The 19,921-nt window shown below is 44.7% G+C and overlaps 1 protein-coding gene across 11 annotated transcripts in view; it reads left to right on the top strand.

Annotated features, from left to right (window-relative positions):
* The window catches only part of SGMS1 (sphingomyelin synthase 1), a 251,021-nt gene that overhangs the window by 161,996 nt on the left and 69,104 nt on the right, over positions 1–19,921 (top strand). Inside the window, exon 2 of one of the 11 annotated variants that reach the window (XM_077874869.1) lies at positions 19–133. The exons of the other annotated variants lie outside the window; for them this stretch is intronic. The gene's annotated coding sequence lies outside the window, so the exon portion shown is untranslated. The remainder of the gene's footprint in view (positions 1–18; positions 134–19,921) is intronic. 11 annotated transcript variants of the gene reach the window in all.

Raw genomic sequence — 19,921 nt, forward strand, 5'->3', positions numbered from 1 at the left:
CTTTTTTTTCCCCTGAAGCCCTTTTAGTTCTGGACTTGCATCTCATTCCTGCTCCTCACTCACAAAGTACAACCCAGGCATTCCCTGATCATTGAACCAAGCAGCTGGGGCCACGGATGTCCAGCGTTGCGCTGTGAGTGCACACCGGCGGGATCTTCTGTGCTACGTATATCGAAATGCTTTTAAATTGTTTATTGGCACTTAAGTTAGTGTTGAACCTCTTTGTTAAGAACTGTGAGGTCATAGACGGCACACTCTGTGAGTGCTGGAACTTTTCTTGCTGGATGAAGGTGAGAAAGTCTCCATGTGTCTCGCCAGGGGCAGCCGATACCGCAAGGGTCCATCTGCTGGGCCAGCTTTTGGGAGGTTATAATGAAAGAGAACAGTGTCACCGTCGTAGGGACTGCCATGAGCTCCAACATCTCTGCCAAAAACCGGGTGTTGCCCACACCCCACCTCATGACTGGCACCATCTATTTGACACAGAACACCCACCTACTTCCTAAAGCAAAATAAGAATGCTGTGGCCTCCTCCCTAAACCTCTCTACGTCCTAGCTGCGTTACGTGACTTGAGTTCTTGAGGATGTTGAAAGCACATGCCAGTGTGATGATCAAACCACTTGGGGGTAATCTTATGAAAACCATGGAGAGGAGGAAGTGTGCCAGGCAGCTTGATTTTCAAAACTGGGGACATGGTAAATCCTGGAAACTCGATATTCAGGACTTATGTTAGTAACTAGCAGAATTGTAAATGACATTTTTGGAAAGGCGGATGGGGATCGATTTAGAAAGAGGGGTGATGACTGGTGTGCAGCATCACTCGTCTCCATCTGACCTTATTTCTTTTTTGGTGGTTACTGGACAGGTACATCAGCGTTGCCACACATGATGACAGGTCTGCTTCAGCCAGACGTTTAACAGAGTGCTGCATGTTCTTTACTCAAGGTGGACGAGTGTAGGTTGGACAGCAGTATAGATAAGTAGGTTTGGGTTTGCCGTTCCACAGAGGGATGGTCAGGCTTGCTAGGTACCAGCACCGTGGGGCAGTTGACGTGACTGGAGGTGGAAACTCCTCCAGGAGTAGACGTAGAGAATTTAGAACCAGGTGGGGGACAGCCCAGGGTTCTCTGAGGCACTGTAGGCAGTGGTTAAGAACAGGGACTGGGGGGCTTCTGTGTGGCTCAGGTCATGGTCTGGACGCTCAGCCCCTCACCCGGTCCCTCCCTCTCCTCCTGTTCCTCTCCAATCAATAAATAAAATCTTAAAAACAAAACAAAACTAAAAAAAAACAAGGACTCTGGCTTGACCTCCGGTAGGTTATTTGAGTGCTCCCTTCCTCAGCCCGTTCATAAAGTGGCAGATAACACTGCCTCCTTATGGTTGTCGGAGATGTTGAAGGATGACATAGGTAATCCAGGTCAAGGGCTTTACAAACCTGAAGTGTTGGTGCTAGTCTTCTGTGGTGGTTCCTCCTTTTGCTGCTTTGGGCAGCGTCGTGTCCGTTTCTTGGTCTGTGTGCAAATGTGGGCCCAGAATGGGGCAATCACGTTTGGGCGAGGGTCTAGGAAGCTTGAACAGAGGTTGAAGACACGGGGGCTGCGCGTACTCCCGTGTAGAAGCTGAGGGATGGCGCTTGCATCCTGCCAGTGAGGCACAGCTGGTCTTGTTCTCAGTCCTGCACCTTGCAGCCTGTCTCACAGGTGCTTTCTCTTAAGGAGCCGTAGCTTGGTACCCTTCAGTCTCCATCGAACTAGGCTCTGGAAGAGCTCTTTCTTGGTACCAGTACGATGGCGAACCCGTGATGTGGGCTCAGGCGCTCAGCTAAGCTCCAAGGTGTTCTGGGGTGACGGGGAGGCGTGCTGCTGGCATCGGGCATCGGGTGGGCGGAGGCCACAGTGCACAGGACAGGCTCCCCAGCGAGGAACTGTCCCGTCCCAACGTCAGTAGTGCCGATGGGAAGAAACCTCCGCTTCACTCCAGTGTATGTGTCTCTGTGAAATTTGACTGCGAGTCTTTGCTTTAGCAGCATCACAGAGTAGCTTTAAGGGGATGTTTATGAAGGGCCTTTGTGAGCTAATGCGTGCTGGAATCTGCAGATGCAGGCAGCATATATCGTTATCAACTGCAGCGTTTGCTCTGTTCCCTAGAGGAAGACATTACCGTGCTGGGAGAGTCAGATAAGCCCGTGCTTGCATCCCAGCTGTACTGATTTAACCTGCTCTGTGATCGAGACAGGTTTCTTCATCTGTGAAAAGCCAGTCTCTGTTTCATAAGAGTGACGGGACTCCTGTGTAAATCTTGCAGTGCCACTCAGGCACCATCGTTAGCCATTGTTTTTCAAATTAACTTTTCCTTTTTGGTCATGAGATTAACTGATGGTTGTGAAAATGTAAGCCTTGGAGAGCGGATGCATAAAGAAAGTGCACTTGTGATAGTTTCAAGATAAAGCTGAAAAGGAGGGATGCCTGGGGGGCTCAGCGGTTGAGTGTCTGCCTTCGGCCCAGGGCGTGATCCTGGAGACCCGGGCTTGAGTCCCACGTCGGGCTCCCTGCTTCTCCCTCTGCCTGTGTCTCTGCACCCCTCTCTCTCTCTCTCTCTCTCTCTCTCTATCTCATAACTAAAATCTTTAAGAAAACCTGAAAAGTTCTGGTCGTCAGAACTCAGGAGAGGTTCTGTCTTTGGACATGTTAAACAGTGGCCCTGCAGGGAAGGATGGGACATGCCCTGAGGGCAGAAGCACAACACAGTCCCGCTCCTCACGGGGCTGGAAGCAGCCAAGAGTAGCATCTTTGTGTTTGTGCATTGCTTCACTGGAAAAACTTGCCACCTTTGTTGTTCTCAAGCAGGCTGATTAACTCTGTTTCTTCATGCTCCTCCTCAATGTTAGGGTTTCTTCATGTATTTTCTAGTGCCTTGAGACATAAGACACACACCCAGCCGTCTGTTCACAAGTGTCAACTTTGCAGACTTAGCGGCTTCCTGGACCCACTCAGCCTCCCCACAAAAGACGAAGCAAAGCTTTCCTGTGATGACTCTTCCTGTCACCCCCACTGGTGCCCCAGCCAGGGAGGTAGAGTCTGGAGCCATCCACGAGCCCCTCTGCTCTCCAGCTGTCCTGGCTGCCTGTGGCAGCGTGTAGCACATCCCTGAGGTCAGCTGAAAGTTGACGCGTTTGACTTCAGGGTGATTTTGTTTTGTTTTGTTTTTTCTTTGAGATGAGCCTGGGGTGGAAAGCTGTCCACGCTGTCCACTGGTCCACTGTGTGTACGCCCACCTGCTGTCTCCTCTGTAGAGGGAGGAAATGTTGCAGCTCTGTTGGTGTCCAGGAGGCGAGCAGTGAGACCCGCAGCAGTGAAAAAAAAGTTCCCTGGCTTAGAGAGAGAGGCTCTTATGCAGGTCGGAGGATTGAAGTTAGTGAAGTTTGAAGAAATGTTATTTTCTTACTCAGAGTCCCTGCTGCAGTGGATGGAGTCGTTGCCATCTTACGAACGCGGGAGGTGAGCCTCATGTGGGGCACATGTCTGCGTGCCTCCACCAGCAGCCTGCCTCTGGCTGGGTGTCCGGAAGGCTTTGCCCTTGGAGCCAAGGACCGACGACACGCCACTCCAGCAGTGGCAGCCCCAGGGGGCAGTGCGGCGGTCACAGCCTGAGTGGCTCGTGGAATAGGAATGGGGGGATCAGAAGCCACTTCTGAGAAATGTGTAACCCAGACTAAGCCTGCAGCCCTTGGAGGCCTTTGCTGAGCTAAGCTCCAGGCCGCACAGACGCAAGGCGAGGCTCTAGACTCATGATCTCCGGCTGTCCCAGTGCTGCTGGGTTTAAAGCAACTTGACGAAATACCTCAGTGGTTGTGCCCGAGTCCTGAACCAGGGACACAGAGTTGTACGCCTCGGTGGGGTCAGAAGGCAAGAGTTTGACCGTCAAGCCAGGCCAAATGTCCTGTTACTAGTAGACGAAAGAGAGGACAGACCAATGACAATTTTAGGTGGTCCCAGTGAGCATGGTTCTTGAAAGCAGATGAGATGATTTCTCTGCTGCGGGTTCATCCCTGTGGCTTTGCCTTCACGGATGTGGGTGAGACTAGCAAGTCCACGAGCTGCTGTCCGAGTGTCGAACATCCTTGAAGGCGTCATCCACCCGGTGGAGCTCTGCACTGTTTGCTGCCAAGATCCCTGGTTGTAGACTGGTGCTGGGTCAGCACACGTTAAGATAGATTTCTTTGCGTTTTGAAACTAGAGTCCCTCCAAAAGGCCCAGGTGCGTTTTAGACATAGAAGGAAGAGGAGATTGAAGATGTCACAGTAGAGTGCGAGGGTGTTGCCCTTTGCCCAGCCTGTGTGCTTACCTCCTCTAAACTTGGCGCTTCAGGAATTCTTTGATCTGCTAAGTCTATTCAGTGGGTGTAGTTTGCCCTCTGAAGAGAGGTTGCTCCCCTCCCAGACAAGTGCGTGTGGAAAGCCCTCACTTCCTGGGAATCGCTGGTTTTCACATTGAGTGTGGCTGGGCTGTGGGTACCCCATGAGAGCGTAGACCCCTTGCCCTTTCTGACTTGGAAAAGACGACTGGACAAGTAAAACACCTGCAGGGCCTGGAGCTCAGCGAAGGTAGAGTGAAGTGCAGAGCCGCTCGGCTCCTCCAGCAGAGTTAGCACTTGGTTCCAGGTGGTCTTCTGAAATGGCCTTTGGAGGGGAGTGTGTAGACATGGAGCCTGTGGCCGGGTGGGGGCGGGGGGAGCTGCCCTGCCTCTCTTGCAGCCCGAGGTCTGCAGGGGGAGCCTGGCCCTGGGCTGGGGCTGTCCCTGCACTTTTCAACTTATCAAATCAGCACGGCAGAGCCCGCCCCGACCTTGCAGTGGGGCGTTGGGCCGCGCGGGGACAGCGTGATTCTGTCCCCTGCCCCCTATGCGTTCCCTGATTGCTCTCTGGGCTCCATGTGAATTGTGCTTCTCTGAACATCCCCGTGAGCACATACCATCTCCTGATCACCCTGTCGATGGATCACAAGGTTAAGGGGCCAGAGCGCCGGAAACACCAGCCCGAGTGCCCTTTTCTCTGATGGCTAACGCAAGAGTGATGACCGTCAGACAGCTGGTACTTTCCTTGGCCTTCTAGACAATGTTGAGAAGAAAAATGAGTGTAACTGAGTGCTTATTCATGCTGGAAATGTGTTCTGCTGTGTGAGTGACTCATGTGAGCATGAGTAAAGCAAACCCGAGTCCATTGTTATAGTTACGGTGTAAACTCACCAACTCCTACCCTGCTGGTTAGCATATCCTGTGATTCTCATTTAAATTGCAAGGATTACCAACCCTCTGTAGAAGTCCCCAGTCAGAGCAGCTCCTGGCCAGAATTTCACTGAAGTTTTTCATGGTTTTGTGTCACTAAGATTCTTACAGATTTTAAATAGACAAAAGTAGAGTTTTAAATAAAAGAAGGCTACTTTTATTTGGCTGTTGAGATAATATGCCCCAGTCTTTTGGGCATTGGGGTTCCGGAAGCCATGGTACTTGAAAAATGTACTCACATAAGACTGTCCTTTTAACATTCCTCTATTCACTCTGGTGTACTGAGACTTCTGCAGTTGTGACCCTGATGTTTGTAGTGCTGAGCAGTTGCTGGGGAAATACCAGTCTAGTGGCCCGGGTGCGTCCGTTTAAATCCTTAGCCTTTGCTTCCAGGAGCAGAATTCTCCGGAGAGTCAGGAGCCCGATATCATTTACTGATCATGTCCTGGTCAAGGGTAGAGATACAGAAGTTCAAAGTGTCCAGCCCAGACAGAGGGACTGCCTCTCACAGTGTCCGCAGTGCCAGGGTGGCCAGAAGTATGTCTTAGGGAAACCAGGGAGTCCCAGGAAGACTACAAGGAAATCCTCCCGGGGGGGGGGGGGGGGGGGGGGCGGGCAGGCAGGGAAAGGTGGGCATTATGCCCACCGGGTGGAAGACTATGGAATCCTGTCCTCGAGCTCCACCCTCCACCGAGAGCTCCTCCCCTTCCCGGCCCTGGATTCCACACTCAGGCCTCTCCTCAGCTGCCACCATGCCCTCCAACTTCCTTCATCAGCCGCCACTGTGTTCCAGGGAGCTTTAGTATTTGAAAATATGGTAGCTAAATTATCTGAACAAATTGTGTGTCTGTGTGGGTGGAGGGTCGGGAGGGGGCTGGGAGTCGCTGTATTCTTACACTGTGAATAGAGTCAGAGAGGCTGATGCTTCTACTCTGCGACTGTCTACACCTGCCCGTTGCCCACCAAGCACATAAAATGCCAGCAGCACCCCTTCCCTGCAGTGGGGATGACCGTGGGCCATGCTTTGCTGTCTAGAACCCTAAGCCGCTGGCCACGTCCAGACATTTACATTAAATACATGAAAATGAAGAGTTCTGTCTCTTAGTTGCACTCACTGCATTCAGGTGTTCGGTACCCTACCCTCATGGAGTGATGTGGCTTCCACGGGTGAGGTGAGCAAGGGCATGGAGAAAGCCCGAAACCACAGGTCCTTGTGGCCTTGGGCTGGACGAACCGACGGGGGAGCCTGTGATGGGCAGGCAGGGGATGAAGCCACAGAGGACATTCTGAGAGGTCAGCAGAGGGAAGTGAGATGTGCTTCTGGCAGCTTCTGCTTTCTTTGTAGGTCTTCCTCTGTGCCTCCCACTGGCCCTTCCCGGGGCGTAAAGCCAGCTGTCGGGGACAGGAAGGGCTGAGTCTTGGGGCCAACAGGCTCAGGATGGACACCACCCCGTCTGTGAGCTGAGCTCCTCTTACGTGTAGGGTCAGCTCCTGTGCCGCCCTCCTTCAGGCATGCACAGTGAGTGAAGCACTTCTTCATATGTCCGTGAGCAAATGGCATTAACTGTGTTTCTCCAGAGATGAATTATGAACTCTTTGGGGGCAGGGACTGTGTCGCATGCGACTTGGTATTCCAAGCCCCGGGCACATAGTGAGTGCATTTTTAGGAATCTAACAAATTGGTTGAAAACTCACTGAAGTGTGTTGTTTGGAAGGTTTCTTAACAGATATTCATTTTTTTAAGTTCTTATTTAAATTTCACTTAGTTAACATATGGTGTGATGTTAGTTTCAGGTATACAATATAGTGAGGCAGCACTTCCATACATCACCCCGTGCTCATCACAACAGGTGCCCTCCTTCATCCCCATCACCTGTTTACACCCCCGCCCCGACCATCAGTGTGTTGTCTACAGTAAGAGTCTGTTTCCTGGTTTGCCTCTATTCTTTTTTTAACCTTTGCCCATTTATTTTGTTAAAAACCACGTGTGAGTGAAATCATATGGTATTTGTCTTTCTCTGACTGATTTGGCATTATACTCTTTAGATCCATCTATGTCATTGCAAATGGCAAGGTTTCATTCTTTTTTATGGCTGAGTAATATTTCACCATGTGTATACAACACATCTTCTTTATCCATTCATCAGTCTGTGGACACCTGGCTATTTTCATAATTTGGCTATTGTAGCTAGTGCTGCTGTAAACATAACATCGGGGCACATGTATCCCTTTGAATTAGTTTTTTCTTTCTTTTTTTCTTTTTAATTCTTTGGGTAGATACCTACTAGTGCAATTGATGGATCACAGGCTAGTTCTATTTTGAACTTTTTGAGGACCCTCCATACTGTTTTCCACAGTGGTTGCACCTGTTTGCATTCCCACCAACAGTGTAAGAGGTTTCCCCTTGCGCCTCATTCTCACCGACACCTGTTGTTTATTGCATTTTTGATTTCAGCCATTCTGACAAGTGTGAGGTGATACCTCATTGTGGTTTTGATTTGTATTTCCCTGATGGTGAGTGATGTTGAGCATCTTTGCACATGTCTGTTGGCCATCTGGGTGTCATCTTTGGAGAATGTCTGTTCATGTCTTGTGCCCATTTTAAATTGGATTATTCATTTTTTGAGTGTTGAGTTTTATAAGTTCTTTATGTATTTTGGATACTGATCCTTTACTGGATGTCATTTGTAAACATCTTCTCCCACTCGGTATGTAGCCTTTTTAGTTGTATTGATTGCTTACTTCACAGTGTAGAAACTTTATTTTGATGAAGTCCCAATAGTTTATTCTTGCCTTTGTATCCCTTGCCTTAAGAGACATATTTAGAAAACAGTTGCTGTGGCCGATGTCAGAGAAATTACTGCCTGTGCTCTCTTCCAAGGACTTTTATAGTTTCCTGTCTCACATTTAGGTCTTTAATCCATTTTGAGTTTATGGTGAAACCATTTTTGTGTGTGGTGAAAGAGAATGGTCCACTTTCATTCTTCTGCACGTGTCCGTCCAGTTTTTCCAACACCATTTGTTGCAGAGACTGTCCTTTTCCCATCGGATATTCTTTGCTGCTTTGTCAAAGATGAGTTGACCATATAATTGTGGGTTCATTTCTGGGTTTTCTGTTCCATTCAACTATGTGTCTGTCTTTGTGCCAGTACCATACTGTTTTTGATGACGACAGCTCTGTAATACACCTTGAAGTCTGGAATTGTGATGTCTCCCGCTTGACTTTTTTTTTTTTTTTTTTTCCAAGATTGTTTTGACTACTCAGTTTTTTGTGGTTCCATACAGATTTTAGGATTGTTTGTTCTCGTTCTGTGAAAGGTGCGGTAGGTATTTTGATAGAGATTGCATTAAATGTGCAGATTGCTTTGGGTAGTAGAGACATTTTATTTTATTATTTTTTTATTTATTATTTATTTTTTTTTTAAGTAGAGACATTTTAACAGTGTATTCCCAATTCATGAACATGGAATGTTTTTTCATTTTGTTGTGTCATCTTCAATTTCTTCCATCAGTGTCTTATAGTTTCAGAGTACAGGTCTTTCACCTCTTTGGTTAGGTTGATTCCTAGGTATGTTATAATTTCTGGTGTAATTGTAGATGAGATTGTTTTCTTAATTTCTCTTTCTGCTACCTCATTATTGGTGTGTAGGAATGCAACCGATTTCTGAATGTTGATTGTGTATCCTGTGACTCAACTGAATTCGTTTATTGGTGGAGTTCTTTTGGGTTTTCTAAATATGGTATCATTTCCTCTGCAAGTAGTGAAAGTTATACTTTTTCTTTGATGATTTGGACGCCTTTTATCTCTTTTTGTTGTCTGCTTGCTGTGGCTAGGACTTCCAGTGCAATGTTGAATAAAAGTGGTGAGTGGACATGCCTGTCTTCTTGACTATAAAGGAAAGGCTTTCAGATTTTATCCCATTTTGGTTGATATCAGCTGTGGGTTTTTCATATATGGCCTTTATTATGTTGAGGTATGTTCCTTCTAAACCTACTTTGTTGAGAGTTTTTATCATGAATGGATGTTGTACTTCATCAGATGCTTTTTCTGTGTCTATTGAAAAGATCACAGTGGTTCTTACCCTTTCTCTTTTTAATATGGTACATTAATTACATTGATTTGTGAATATTGAACCACCCTTGCATCCCAGGAATAAATCCCATGTGATTGTGGTAAATGATTTTTTAATGCATTGTTGGCTTTTGTTTGCTAGTATTTTGAGGATTTTTGCATCTGTGTTCAGCAAGGATGTTGGCCTGTAGTTCTGGTTTTTGGTGATGTCTTTATCTGGTTTTGAAATCAGGGTAATGCTGGCCTTGTAGAATGAATTTGGAAGTTTTCCTTCTTTTCTATTTTTGGAGTAGTTTGAGAAGAATAAATATTAACTCTTTAAATTTGCGTGTGAAGCCACCTGGGCCTGGACTTTCATTGTTGGGAGTCTTTTGATTAGTGATTGAATTTCATTGCTGGTAATTAGTCTTTTGACATTTTCTATTTTCTCCTTTTCTAGTTTTGGGGATTTATATGTTTCCAGGAATTTATCCATGTCTTCCAGGTTGTTCAATTTGCTGGCATATAGTGTTTCATAATAATCTCTTATAAATGTTTGATTTCTGTGGTGTTGGTCTTTCTCCTTTCTCATTTGTGATTTCATTTATCTGGGTCTTTTTCTTTTTGATAAGTCTTGCTGGAGGCTTATCAGCTTTATTAATTTTTTCAAAGAACTAGTTTTGGTTTCATCTGTTCTCTTGCTTTTTTAGTTTCTATATCATTTATTTATGCTCTAATCATTATTATTTCCTTCCTTCTGCTAGCTTTAGGCTTTGTTATTTTTCTATCTCTTTTCATTATAAGGTCAGCTTGTTTATTTGAGATTTTTCTTTCTTCTTGGGATGGGCCTATGTTGCTGTATACTTCTCTCTTAGGACCGCTTTTGCTACATCCCAAAAGTTTTGGACCATGTATTTTAATTTGTTTCCATGTATTTTTAAAAATTTCTTCTTTAATTTTCTGCTTGACCCATTCATTGTTTAGTAGCATGATATTCATCCTCCATGTATTGGTGCTGCTTCCAAATTTTTTCTTATGGTTGACTTCAAGTTTCATAACACTGTGGTCAGAAAAGAATCAGGATATGACTTTGATAGTCTTGAATTTGTTGAGACCTGTTTTGTGGCCTAATATGTGATCTGTTCTGGAGAACGTTCCATGTACACTTAGAAAGAATGTGCATTGTGGTGTTTTAGGATGGAATGTTCTGAATATATCTGTGAAGTCCATCTGGTCCAGTGTCATTCAAAGCCATTGTTTCCGTATTGATTTTCTGTTTAGATGATCTTTCCATTGCTGTGAGTAGGGGGTTAAGTTCCCCTACTATTATTATACTATTGATTATTCCCTTTATGTTTGTTATTAATTGTTTTATATATTTGGGTGCTCCCAAGTTTAGTGCATAAATATTTACAACTATTAGACCTTCTTGTTGGATTGTCCCCTTTATTATTATATAATGCCCTTCTTTGTTTTCTGTTATAGTCTTTGCATTAAAGTCTAGTCTGCTCAGTATAAGTGTTATTCTGGCTTTGTTACGACATCGATTTTTATGATAAATGTTTCTCCTTCCCCTCACTTTTAATCTGCAGGTGTCTTTAGGTAAAATAAGTCTCTTGCCAATAGCATATAGATGAATCTTGGGTTTCTTATCTATTCTGACAACCCTATATCATTTGATTAGAGTGTTTAATCCATTCAGAGTGATTATTGATAGCTATGTATTTATTGCCATTTTATTACTTGTTTTGTGGTTGTTTCTGGAGATTTCCTCTGATCCTTTCTTATTTTTTTCTGTCTCATAGTTGCTGGTTTTGTTTAGTGATATATTTTTATTTCTTTCTCTTTATTCTTTCCATATTTATTAGTTTTTGATTTGTGGTTATCATTAACTTTGTATATGGTAGCTTCTGCATGGACCAGTCTATGTAAAATTGTTGGTCATTTACTTTTGAACCTATTCTTTACTCCTCTCCTCCCCCGCGTTTTAGGTATTCTCATATTTTACATCCTCTTTTATTTTGTGAGTTCCTTGGCTGATTTCTTAATAGAAATATTAATTTTTACTGATTTTCTGTTTCCTACCTTCATAATCTAACTTACGTTCTTTCCTTTCCACCCAGAGTCTCCTGTAGTATTTCTTGAAGGGCTGGTTTGTGGTCATGAACTCCTTTAATTTTTGTGTGTTTGGGAAACTCCATCTCTCTCTCTCTCTCTCTCTCTCCTGAACAGTAGCCTTGCTGGATATTGTATTTTTGGCTGCAGATTTTTCCCATTCAGCACTTTGAATATATCCTGCCACTCTCTCCTGGCCTGCCAAGTTTCTGTAGAGAGATCTCCTGCTAACCTTATGTGTGTTCTCTTGTTAGTTAAGGAGGTTTGTCTTGATGCTTTTACGATTTTTTTATCACTCTGTTTTGCAAATGTAATTACAGTATGTCTTGGTGTTGGCTTGCTATTGTTGAATTTGACGAGCGTTTCTGTTCCTCCTGGATCTGGATGTCTGTTTCTCCAGATTAGGGAGGTTTTCAGTTATGATTTTCTCAAATAAATTTTCAACCCCCTTTCTCGCTTTTCTTCCAGGACTCCTATAATACAAATGTTAGTATGTTTGATGGAGTCACTGAGTTCCTCAAGTCTATTCTCATTGTTCTATAATTCTCTCTTTTATTCAGTTTTGGTTTTTTCCATTATTTTGTTTTCTAAGTCATTAGTTTGTTCCTTTCCTTTTTTCAGCCTGCTGTTCATTCCCTCAAGCCTATTTCCCATCTCGTTTATTGTATTTATCCTTCATCTCTAATTGATTCTTTTTCAACTCTTTTTATCTCTGTGGTAGTAGTCTCAGTGATGCCTTCTTTTCTCAAGCCCAGTGAGTATGCTTATGATCATTGCTTTAAATTCTCCATCAGGCATATTACTACATCTGTTTCACTTAGATATCTGGCTATGGTCTCATGTCCTTTCATTTGGGATAAATTCCTCTGTCATGGTTGTCAAAGTCCCTGCCTTCTGTATGTTAGAAAAGCCTGTTGTATCTCCTGCTCCTCAAAGTAATGGTCTTAAAAAGAAGAGGTCATGTAGTGCCCAGGGCCTGGTGCTTCAGGGAGTGTCCCAGGTGTGTACTGGATGAGCTCTGGTGTTGTGTTGTGGCTGCTCTATCCTTCAGGCCAGTCATCTGCAGAGGCTCTCCTTGCGTTTGTGAGCAGTGTTTGGTCACTGGCTTGTATGTGGCGAGCTTTAACTAGATGTGCTGTAGGTGCTTGTGAAATGAGCCCTGACACCACCTCCAGCAGATCTGAGGCCCTGCAGAACTCTCTGGTGGGGAGGCTTGGTGTGGGCAGCAGTTTGTGCTGGTCTTCTTGGGGGACGGGCCCACTGCGCTGGAAGTGAGGCGGGCTTGACTGAGAAGTACAATCCCACAAAGGCACAGGGGGACTCGGTGTAAGCAGATGAGGCAGCCAGTGTAGGTGCTGCACTGCTTCCTGCAGGTTCTCTGTGTTTATGCTGTGGGATGGGGAGGACATGGCACAAGTGAACTGCCATGTTCCCGGAGAAGCGTCTCCCTGAAGGCTGCCTCTGGGGCAGATGCTCTGGGCAGATGCTCTGAGAAGATCGAAGCATCTGCCCCTGTCTGCCCCAGGCGTTTCCATGTCATCTGCCCCCAGGTTGTTTGGCTGCTTTGTCTCCAAGAGCAGTGCAGTGCCCTCCAGGTTCTATCCCAGCCAAGCCTGCTGATCTTTACAACACCAGGTTTTAAGCCCTGCTTGTTGCTAAAAATCATGAAATACAGGCCCTCTCACTTTCCAAGCCAGTGGCTATGGGGAAACATTCCCCTGTGTGCTGTCTCACTGTCCTCCCCGACCATGGCTCCCTCCCCTCCACAGCACCTGGAATCCGTGTCTCTCTTAAACCTTCTTTGATACGGTCTCTTCTCCAGGTTTAGTCATGGAGTTTTCTTCTGCCCATCTTTAGGTCAATTTCTGGGGTTTGTAGGATGATTTGATAGTTAACCTAGTTGTGTTCATAGGACAAGTGGAGCCTAGGGACCTCCCACTCTGCCACCATCTTCCCGGACCTCAGTGTCAGACTTTTGGTGTTTTTTAAAAGAATGTTTGTGGCCACCAAATTACAAAGATAGAAGCCAGTCCTCTCCAAGTGGGCAGGGAGGGTGAAGAATCTTGGAAGTCCCTGTACCAGAGCAAGAAGGATGAGTGGGAGGCAGCTGGGGGATCAGCGAAGGGATCTTCTGGGGGAGTTTGCTAGGATTCAGTACATAACTGTCTGCACTAGTCCAGTTATCATGAGCTCTGTCTTCTCGGGAACCCTGCAGTTTGTCGTTTTGGCCAAAATGAGGGAGAAGGAGAAGGCTCTGAAAAGAACATCCAACTGAAAATACTGTCTTGACTGTACAGAAATTGAAAATAAATCGAGTTCTGGTATGCCATCAGCTTTGGATCATGGACGTTTTGCTCTTAGTATTTAAGTTTACTGAAATCTCCTAGAGATTTTAAAGTTCAGTTTCATTTTTATGTTTTCTACCCTAAGCCCACCACTGTCCTGACTCATATGATGGCTATGGTAATAGTAAACTTGTGCCTAGCAGGGAGTATGCATTCAGTGAACAAACATGTTCACCAAGTAAATGAGCAAACGGTGAGCAGTCACAATTTAAGGCGTTTAGCTGTTTTTCATAGCATGAAATCCTTGCAGAGATCTCTAATTTAAACCTTGTGTTTTGTTCTCTCTCTCCTGTCCTGTAATCCATTTGAGAGCTGTGCTCAGTGTGGGCAGGCCTCATCTCTGCTCTTTGGAGGGAGGTACTACTATTCTCAGTCATGAATAAATTTGCTGTTGATTCCATTTAGTGGCTAGACAGCTGACATTCTGGGTTCCCCAGAATGCCGACATGACTTTGGTATGAGAACAATTTGACTACAGCTGAAAAATCATGGCCCTTCTTACCTTTTTTTGGATAGGACTGTTCTTTAGAATTTTATTGTGAAAATTACTTTTCATGAAAAGTAAGGGAGAGGTTCATGGGGTTTTGTTTCTCTCTTTCTTTTTCGCTGTGTTTTCTGATCTCTTAATCTTTCTTGATCCCTGGAGCATGGAGGAGTCAGCAGGTCTGGGCGCTGGCGCTCCATGCATCAGGGCTCTAGGTAGGGGAAGCCGCGGCATGTTTAAAGTCAGATAAGATGTGCTGGGTACTGGGTTCATGCCGTGTCTGTGCTAGCCTCACTAAATCCTCACAACTTTACACTGTCGGTAGTACTGAGACCCATCATCATCATCATTTCTGAGATGCAAGCGGACTCAGGGTAAGAGAGGTGAGGTGATACAAGGCCATGGAGGTAGGCAGAGAACGGGAACAATTCTTGCTCTTTCTTTCACGTGTGTAGTTTGCCACAGGACCTCCAGCAGGAGTGCTGGTAGGTTGAGGGGGTGGGTCAGTGCCCCCAAAGTCAGGGCCATCTGGGAGCAAAAGCCAGATAGTCATTCGAACAGGAACGAGGTTTGAGCAGGGAATGCTTTAAGAATTAATAGCTATAATAATAAAATAGATGGATTAGATGAAGGGGATTAAGAGTACACTTACTGTGATGAGCACTGAGTAATGTATAGAATCTTTGACTCACTGTATTATACACCTACAACTAATAAAACATCGTAGGTTAATTATACTTCAGTAAAAAAGTAAAATTGAGAAAAGGAAACATAGGAGAAAATAAAAATATTGACACAATAAGAACTATGGGAGGTTAACCATAATAATTGCCATAGCAATTAAACTGAAAAATTAAAAACCTCGAAGTAACCACCAAATGGAAAAAGCAGGCCAATGACATAAACACTCACACACATTATTTTAAAAAATTAAAGAATATTTAGTTATGGCAAGGGGTTGGAATGATAATGGATTAGCTAATAGAAAGTAAATGGAACTCTATAGGGTATAGGAATAATGGACCCTAGGGAGCAAGGAAGAGGCCACACCTCACGCACCTTCGAGAGCTGGACCAGACCCAGACCCAGACCGTGTGGGAGGGGATGGCCTGTGACCGGCCATCTGGCACAGAAGTTGCTGGGTGCCTGGGAGAGTTGTCCTCGGAGCAACGTCCAACTGGAGACAGCCCACCGACCACAAAGCTATCAGAGGCAGGCGCTGCAGGAGGAGGCTGCTGAGGGGGCACCCTAGACCCAGGAATCTCTGCTCCTTCCTTCTGCATGGCAGTCTTTCCAGAAACTTCCTTCTACTGGCAAAACTAGCCAGCAGATAGAACACGTGCTTGAGAGACCCAGATCCAGTTTTTGCCGATCAGGCTATAAAGTGTGAGTTTGTGGCTGAGAACGGCACAGGGTGGGGGGATCCCACCTTTTTTCTCAGAGTCTTTATGTTTCTTTCATTCAGCCAGGCAGTGGGACACACGTACACACGTGTGGGTGGTTTCCCGTCTTCCCCTGCACCATGTGTGGTTTCATTACCTTGTTATCTCCGTGACTTCCCACAAGGGGCCTATTGAGGATTAAGCTGCTTTAATTTTCTTTTCTATTGTTTGCCTCTTAAACCTTGGGTAAGTACATGGGTAATCGGGAATCAGTGCCACATGTGTGAAGTGCCATCCAGCAGATGACATCCCGGGCTTGTCGAGGGAGCCCATGAAGGTGTTTGGTACAACCCAGGATGGTAATGGCATGTGAAGTAATACAATTTGAGATTTTTATCTCTTAGGCTTTATAAATATTTGCCGGAGGTTTTTCTGATACACCATAGGGCTAGAGTTTTATTTGTCCATGATGGGTTTTCATTTAGTTGCTACTGCATTTCATTCCTGCCTCCTTGCGAATCTAGAAGAATCATTCTTCCAGAAGAGCTCTTTAAACCTTTCCCATCACGACTGTTTCCTTCGTAATGGCTTTGAACTGCTGGATTGGTTTGTGACTCCTTGCCCCCTAACTCCATGCAATGTGTAATTTCTCATTTTGTTGAAAACATTAGAAAGGGAGAAATACTCAGCCTTGTCCTTGTTGCTGTTGAGCCATGATGCCTTGTCCGTTTTGTTTTGTATTTTGTTCTATTTTTCTCCCTCAGAACTCTCCTAAAAGGCTTTCACTCCCTAAATACTTTTTGGGAGGTTCAGGTGTTAAGGCCTATAAACTTAAATTTTGTTTTGTTTTGTTTTGTTTTCAGTTAGATTTTGTTGAAAAACAGTACTGAGAGGATAACTGCCCATGCTCTTACATTTAGGTGACACCTGATAATGTTGAAAATAAATAAAAGTAGTACATGTATGTGGTAATATACACATAGTATGGAAAGGGACAGGAAAAAAGCCTCCCTTCAAATATAACTATTATTAACATTTCTTGTGATTTCTTCCAGGAAACAAAAAATGATTTTGGCACATACCTACATTTGTGGCTCTCTGCTTTTTACATTCTTTAATAAAGGAATTAAATATACATATTTTTCTGGCTTTTTTTTTGTACTTTTCCTGTTTTTAGAGACCTTGTCCCTACACACAGATCTTCCTTATTCTTTAATATGATACATACACAGTTCCGTGATACGGATGTGCGGTAACGGATGGTAATTAATTTCACCTGTGCCTTATCTCGGGCTGTTTTAGTAATTGCCAGGTGTTTGCAGGGAGGAGTTGTGGTTACTGTTGGGAGTTGCTACAGTCGGCCTTTTCGCAAATAATCATCTCGCCAGTGTATCTGTAGGTTAAATCCCTAACGGTGAGATTGCTGGTTCAGCTGATAAATGCATTATAAACTTTAACAGACATTACCAAATTGCACTCCACAGAGGTCACACGCATTGATTTTCTTTTACCACGGTTGTCTCTTTCCCACGCCCCTGCCAGCACCGTCCCATCACCAGGCTTTGGCATTTTTGCCAATCTGGTAAGTTAGAAATGTTATCTCTTTGTTTTTACTTGTTTATCTTTGACTACAGGTTTAGGATCTTCTCATAGGTTCCTTAGCCTGTTGAGTTTCTTTCGATCAGTTGCATGCTCCTGCATGTGGCTTTGTGTTCTCTTCCCCCTTTGGCTTCGTTTACCTCCTTTTCTTTCCTGTAGGATTCTTGTCTTTCTCATATCTACTTATATGAGCTCATTTTAAATTAGAAAACTTAGTTGTATTTCACGTGTTGCAAATGTATTTTCCCACTCTCTTCTGAAAGCATTCATTAAAAATATTGTTTTTAGTGTTTTATTTTATTTTGTAAAAATTTTATTTATTTATCTGAGGGAGAAAACACGAGCAGGGTGGAGAGGCAGAGGAAGAAGCAGATTCCCCGTTAAGCGAGGAGCCTGATGCAGGACTGGATCCCAGGACCTCAGGATCATGACCTGATCCAAAGGCACTCAAACACTGAGTCACCCAGGTGCCCAACGTTATTTTTGTTTTGGTGTAAAGATTTTTAAACATGTTCTTTTTAAAAAGAAATTTAAAAAAGCATGTGGGTTGAGAAAACTTTGCTAAGCTTTCTACTGTTTTTAAGGCTGAGTAGTTGTAGTTTGGGACAAATGATTATTCCCATAGATGGGAATGTATGTCCCATCAGTATGTCCCACAGCCCTGAGACCCTGTAGCATCTTACTTAACAACAAGACGACCCTGAAGGAGTGATGGAGCTGGTGTCCCTCCCACTCTGTACTTGCCTTGACCCTCAGCAACTTATGGGGGGCCTCTGAAGCATAGGCGAGCTTGTGAACAGCCATGTCTACAAACATCCAAATGTTGTCACTTGCGGACATCATTCCTGGTAGCCGGAAGTGGCAGGCCCTCTTCACGTCTGAGTCCACAGCACCTATAGCGATACCTAAGTGAGATACGATGTGGAGTGAACAGATGGAGACAAGGGCAGGATGCAGTGCAGGGAGGATGAGCAGGAATAGAGAACTCACAGAAAGGTTCACGTTAGAGTGCTTTCGTCAGCATGACGTGCACCTGCCTCATGCTACAGCCCTGGAGTCCGGAGACTTCCGTGTCCTGTCCTTAACCACCCTGTTCATCTCGTGATAACACTGTGTAGGATACTGAGGGAGAAGACCATGCACTGGGGCCTGTGGTGTTTGGGTGACTCTCTTTGTGTTACCACCGGATCTGTTCCCTTGTGATGAGACTGTTGGGAAGACAGTATTGTAAAAAATCTAATTTCAGAATAATGTGTGAAAGACGGATTTCTCTCCAGATTTCTAGAGGTAACAAGCTTCTCCTTTGAACATTTAAAAATAGCTTACATTTAAAATGTAAGATTCCGGTTAAGAGAAATGGACTGTATGAAAGCTTGTCACATACTCTGTAAACTGTGACTCAGCCTAAGTCCAAGCTAGCTATTTTGCTAGTTCTTCATTTAATTAAATATCTCCAGGGAAGAGTTTAAGGATTTCCTGACAATTCAGGTAATCTGTATTTATATATTTACCTTATTCAGACACATGAAAAGCTTTCTCACGGAGTCCAGTGAGGGTCAGTATGATGGTACGATACTTTCTTGGTTGACACATGGTATGGCTCCTTGAAAATACCAGTGGCATCTTCATTTCTAGTAGGCTCATGGCCTCTTACTCAAGCCATTTAACTTGAGCTGAGATGTCTTATGGCTGCGTTTATTCTCCATAGTTTTATGAATGCAGTTGATTCTATTCATTTGAATTTGCTGAAACAAAAGCCTGCACTGGTAAAACAGGTTAATTTTTGAGAAAGCTAATGCTAAACTCTGACGTCTGGGAGCCCTGTTCAGTGCCATTCAACACAAAAATAGTTGGCCGTCAGAACGTGAGCAAACCAACTATTGGTTTGAACGATCCCAGTGCTTATGAAGCACCCATTTCAGTACAGGATCATGAAGGTATTGATGAATGAGGTCATTAGCTTTGCTCAGACAGATCCCTGGTGGTTCATCTCCTGATGTCAGTTTTCTTCTCTAAACAATGTATGGAAATGAACATGAACGATTAAACAGATGTTTAAAAAGGTCTGTATGGGGTGCCCCGGGGGCTCAGTGGGTGATACGTTTGCCTTCTGCTGGGGCTTGATCCTGGGGTCCTGGGATCGAGTCCTGCGTTGGGCTCCCTGCCCAGTGGGGGCAGCCTGCTTCTCTCCCTCTCCCTCTCCCTCTGCCCTTCCTCTCCCCTGCCGCTGTGCTTTCTCACTCTCAAAGAAATAAATAAAATTTAAGAAAAAATGAAAAGGTCTGTCTAGCTTTGTCAGTGGGAGCTCATGAACGATTTCTTGGGTGTGTTAGTTCTGTTGTGTCCCCATCCACCTTCCATCCTTGACTGTAGCTTTCAAATCAGGTTGACCAAATAAAGGTTGACAAATCATTTGTGCATCCACCTCTGACATTTCATACTGGAGGACAGATGACTGAGACAAATGGAATCTATGTGGAAAACTGAGTTTCTGAAAGCAGGTGTGTCTGCACTTTGTCCAGTGGGGACGCGGATGCGTCTGTAGGTGAGACCGTGGTGCCCAGTTGGGAACTGGTCAGCCTTGGAGAAACAAAGCCAGTGAAAAAGCTGCTGCTAAAATCAGCCGCGGCCGTTGCAGAAAGCATATACTTCAGGGAGGTC

The sequence above is a fragment of the Canis aureus genome, chromosome 27, assembly GCF_053574225.1.
Source record: "Canis aureus isolate CA01 chromosome 27, VMU_Caureus_v.1.0, whole genome shotgun sequence".
Taxonomy (NCBI): domain Eukaryota; kingdom Metazoa; phylum Chordata; class Mammalia; order Carnivora; family Canidae; genus Canis; species Canis aureus.